Source organism: Pseudophryne corroboree, chromosome 6 (assembly GCF_028390025.1).
Source record: "Pseudophryne corroboree isolate aPseCor3 chromosome 6, aPseCor3.hap2, whole genome shotgun sequence".
Classification (NCBI taxonomy): domain Eukaryota; kingdom Metazoa; phylum Chordata; class Amphibia; order Anura; family Myobatrachidae; genus Pseudophryne; species Pseudophryne corroboree.
The window spans coordinates 279,333,087-279,338,690 of record NC_086449.1 but is presented as its reverse complement, the minus strand read 5'-3'; the positions used below and the strand labels follow the sequence as shown (position 1 = coordinate 279,338,690).

General features: G+C 39.0%; 1 pseudogene; it reads right to left on the bottom strand.

Annotated features, from left to right (window-relative positions):
• Window positions 1-4,536: 4,536 nt before the first annotated feature.
• LOC134937091 (5S ribosomal RNA) lies at window positions 4,537-4,655 on the bottom strand (annotated as a pseudogene).
• Window positions 4,656-5,604: the final 949 nt, after the last annotated feature.

Genomic DNA, 5,604 nt, shown 5'->3' with positions numbered 1-5,604 from the left:
GAAGTGATATAATTGGTCTTTTTCCATTTTTGCTTTCCTGAGAGTGAGAATAGGAGATCAATCAGATGAGAGACAGAAAAGAGAACACCATAATAAATTTCTTACAGGACTCTGCGCTCTTGGACCACTCATCTTTTTTATTGTATGGATAATAATGTATTGGCATACTGATTGCCTTGACGTCCATGGTCATGAAGGTGTTTGTGCGATTAGTGTTGAGCCATCTGAAAAATGTGACAGGCCCTCACCTAGACCCCTTGCAGTTTGCCTATTGGCAGTACAGATGTGTTGAGGACGCTGTAAATATGGGGCTGCATTATATTCTGCAGCATTTGGACCTGCCAGGTACTTATGTGGGGGTCCTGTTTGTTGACTTCAGCTCGGCATTCCACACAATTGTTCCTAGCATTCTGCTCCCCAAATTACTCCATTTAGGGGTCTCGGAATCTACCTTCTCCTGGATTGTCGATTTCCTATAAGACAGAAAGCAGATCGTGAAAGTGGGGAAATTTACCTCATGTGCACGATCGATCAGCACTGGGGCCCCCCAGGGATGTTTCCTTCCCCCCCTGCTTTTTTCTGTACACAAATGACTGCACCTTGGAGGTGCAATCGGTAAAAATTATCAAATTCGCAGATTATACCACAGTCATTGGTCTAATCAAGGTCAAGTCTGCATATAGATGGGAAGTAGTGTGGTGCAGCAGCAACAACCTCAAGTTAAATCCAGTCAAAACAGGGGAGATGGTGGTAGACTTCAGGAGGAAACCAACCACTGTACCCCCGCTTTTGATTGCCGATAGTGTGGTGTAGTTGGTGGATTATTTTAAGTTCCTGGGGACCAAAATTTCTCAGGACCTGAAATAGAGTTACAACATCAACCCTACTGTAAAAAAGGTGCAGCAGAGGTTGTTCTTCCTCAGGCAACTTAGGAAGTTCAATGTTCCAAAAACACTGCTTCTGCTTTTATTCATCCATTGTTGAGTCTGAACTATGTTCTTTGATCATAGTCTGGTATAGTTCTGCTAATCAGAGTGACAGATGCAGGCTACAAAGAGTGGTGAGGATGGCAGAAAAGATTGTTGGGACTGACCTACCCTCTGTTCAAGAATTGTACCTGTCCAGAGCTGAGAAGCATGCAGGGAAAATTGCAGGGGATCAGTTACATCCTGGCCACAACTTGCTGAAATTGTTATCATTGGGCAGGCGATATAGGGCGTTACCTGCAAAGTTAGCTAGAAGTTTAAAAAGTTTCTTTTCTCAAGCAATCCACTTGTTGAACAACTTCTAGGAGGCTCTAACTAAATCTCCTTTTAATGTAATATTGCACTGTATTGCTGCTGGATGGTAGACACTCCCATTTTATGGTATTGTAGTCTTTCGTGTTAGGAATTGCAGTTCACAGTATTACTGTATTTTACTGCATTGTGTACTTTTTGTATGTCATATGTGTTTATCTGGCTGATGCTCTGGAAACCGAAAACAAATTCCTAGTATACATGTGTATACCTGACCAATAAAATGGATTCTGATTCTGATTCTAATGGTCAATTTAGAAGGAAAAGAGAAAAGAAGGAGCAGTAACAAAATACTAGCACTGCAGCTGCTGCCACCAGTCATGATGATACTAGTTCTTCAATGTCATCTACTAAAGCTGATGCCCAAGTGCAAAGAGGGTTTAAGTCAAGACATTTGAAATCAAAACAACAATATTTTACAGTAGTACAGGAAAAAACACCTCTAATAAGGAGAAAGTTTACTGCAGAAAAACATAAAATTGTCAGTGAGGCATCTTTTTCTGCTTCTCATAATGATGCTAGCCCTTCTCACGCAGAGTGTAGAAGAGGTGTAAAAAATGAAAACTGGAAAATCAGTGCTGAAAAAAAACCCTACTAAGGCAGTAGAACAAACTGTTTATTCAGAAATTTCACAAATCCCTGAGGGGAGTATAAGTGTGCCCATGCGTGCTAGATATGAGCCTGACCTTTCTGATATAGTACTCATAGAGAAACCTCCTTCCACCATTTCTGCACTGTCTGTGCAAGCAGCACAAGTATAGCTGGTGACATAGAAAATGAGAATGCCACTGTGGCAGTGCAACAAGATGGGGGGATTTATACACACACAAGAATTAATCCTGCACCAATGATAATATACAATAATAAAATCTCATAGGTCCCTTCCTTATAGATACATATAATGGAAAATGTAATTATTCTTGCTAGTGATAATCCACTCTTATGAGGTGCTACTCACTGATTTTTAACAGATAGAAATCATACAAAAAAGGAAAAAGAAAGATATTTTGTGGGTGCACTTGAACAAAATAAAATGTAAAAAGTCAAATCTTTATTGATATGCATTAAAATTCTGAATGTACACACAGATGTAGCCAAGTTCATTGTGGCTACATCTGAGGCAAACAGGCACTCTCTGTGCCATGCCAGACTATGTAATTAGACGCACCCATTCAGACAAATGGGGCACATGTGCGTCTCAGACGTGCACGTGGTCGTGCCTAACAAGGCACGATCACGGAAAGACGTAGCCATGATGAGCATGACTACAACTGTATGTCACAAGAAATGGAGAACTATTAAACTAGAGTGTGAGAAAAGTGAATGAAAAAGGTGTATTAAAATTCTTATAAAAGAACTCTGGCTACTGTCTTTTCTTACTGCCTAGATATCAGTTATTTATTAGTATATATGGGCTAATTTGCTTGTTAGAAATGTATACAGTATAACATTTTATAAGGCAGATAATTACACAGGTCTGCGAAATTGAAGGTATTGAAAACTTTTTTAATATTTTTATATTCTTTTATATTCTTAATTATACTCCTGTGTCAACAAGAAATAGTACATGATTTTTTTTTACCTCATCACATTTACCTATGAGGGGGTTACATACATTTTTAAGAAAAAACAAGAAGTTTAATTGTTCTTGACATATTTATTGTGAAATACGAAGAAGTGTAGATGACACTGTGTGTTTGTCTTAATTACATAATAAAATAACAATAAAAATAAACAATAATAGAAACAAAACCATAATTATAAAAATAATTAATATCTTGTTTTTTTTGTCTTCAAACTTAATTTTGCCACTTTTCACTTATAATTTTTTTCTGTGTCATCTCTGTGTATCATCCAGCAGTAGTCAGCCATCATGCTGACGTCCCAATTATCCTGGTACTGTATCTTCTTTCTACATCTTTAACGTCTTGGTGGTACTGTTCATTCTGTTCTTCACTGTAGTCTCTGAGATTATTCGGGAAATGCTCAATATGGGAATTCAAAAAATTTACCTTTAAAGTTTAAACTCATATTAATGCCAATGTTTCTGTAACTATTAAGCATTTCCCTGACAATTTCTTTGTAGTTTGGATCCTTGATATTGCCTAAAAATTTTGAAATCACTTGTTTGAACGAAGTCCATGCCGAAAGTTCCATGATGGCTACTTGATGAGTGGCATCAATTAGTGTGTATACTGTACTGTATGAGTGGTGTGTACTGTATATGTACTGTGTGTGTGTAGTGTGTACTGTGTGTGTGTGTATATGTGGTGATGTGTGTGTAGTGTGTATTTGTGGTGGTGGGTGTTTGTACTGTAAGTTTGTGTGTATATGTGGTGTGTGTGTGTACTGTCTATTTGTTGTGTGTACATGTGGTGGTAGGCAGGGGTTAAAATGAGCCGGCACAAGGCAAAACTGTGTTGCATCTGTTGTATTTGGTTCCACCTTCGCCAGCTTACCTTGTAGTTGTAGTTGTTGTGTGTGTAGAGAAAGAGTTAGTTTGGTACCGCACAGGACTAAAGTGATATCTTTGTAATGGGTTCTTATAAAGTTTGTCCCTTGTAGACCAACAGTGCATGTGCATAAGCGATGCCTGAAATCGGTATCCAAGGAGTTGCTGTTGTTGGTGGTGCACCCAGAGTCAATAGCATGTAACAATATTTCAGAGAAAAAAGAGAGACTCTGTGTTGGGGCACGCTTAAGAAATAAAATGTAACTTTTAATTATAATGTATTAAGATTGTGGTACACAAACAAACACACACATATAATACTTAATGAGAAGGTTTTAAAGAGTTTTTAACCTTCCTCTGCTTGTATTTTTGAATCTAAGAGCAGATTCTCATTTATTAATAATAAAAAAGGGGAGAGATTGTTGAATAGGAGTATCAGGTCTCCAAATTCTATAAGTATTGTACAGTGACAGTGACACCCGTGATGAAAGTATCAGAAATTCAATTTCAACATAACAGGAAAAAAGGTTTCCGACATATGACACATAGGCATTTGATATGGCAATTTAGATTAAAAAAATTTTTTGTCCAATAGCCAATGCCTATTATGATAATGTAACCTGGTATCTGATAATATGCTATTGTTAAATACTAGTCAACATGTACAGTGAAAGAAGAATATCCAAATTAGTCAAAGAACAGATGGGTGAATGAAAAAAGATGTAAAGTCGGTAAGGGTCAAAGGTTGCTCCAACACTTCTGCTTTTCACATGGAAACAGAGATATTTACTACTGCACCTAATATTCCCTAGCAGTCTCCCATCTAGGTACTGATCAGGCTTTTCACTGCTTAGCTTCCAAGATCTGGCGAGATTGGGCGTAACCAGTGAGATATGGCAGTATTATCACATAAATTGTGAATGAGAGGGTGTCTGGTTATTGGCACATACCAGAAAAGGTACTCCTACTACTGTTTGTTTGTGTACCACAATCTTAATACATTATAATTAAAAGTTACATTTTATTTCTTAAGCGTGCCCCAACACAGAGTCTCTCTTTTTTCTCTGAAATATTGTTGTTGTGTGTGTGCAATGTTCCTTTAGACCAGGGATGGGGAACCTTCGGTCCTCCAGCTGTTGTTGAACTATACATCCCAGCATGCCCTGCAACAGTTTTAGCATGGCCAAATAGCAAAACTGTAGCAAGGCATGCTGGTATATGTAGTTCAACAACAGCTGGAGGACCGAAGGTTCCCCATCCCTGCTTTAGACAGTATGTGGTTTAGGCCCTTTGTAAAATTCAGCTCCAGGCCCATGTGGACCTTAATATGGAAGTTTTATGACGAGAACTGAATTGCAAAATTCTATTCTACCAACTGAATTCATTTAAGACAATGGTGGTCATTCCGAGTTGTTCGTTCGCTGCCGTTTTTAGCAGAATTGCGATCAAGCTAAAGACCGGCAATTCTGCGCATGCGTATGGGCCGCAGGGTGCACGCGTAAAGTACTTTCACACAAAACTATGCAATTTTACACAGGGCCGAGCAACGCTTTTCAGTCGCTCTGCTGATCGGTGAGTGATTGACAGGAAGTGGGTGTTTCTGGGTGGTAACTGAGTGTTTTCCAGGAGTGTGCTAAAAAACGCAGGCGTGCCAGGCGAAAACGCAGGAGTGGCTGGGGAAACGGGGGAGTGGCTGGCCAAATGCAGGGCATGTTTGTGACTTCAAACCAGGAACCAAACAGTCTGCAGTGATCGCAATCTAGGAGTAGGTCTGGAGCTACTCAGAAACTGCAGGGAAATATTTAATAGCAGAATTGCTAACCTTTTCGTTAGCAATTCTGCTAAGCTAAGATA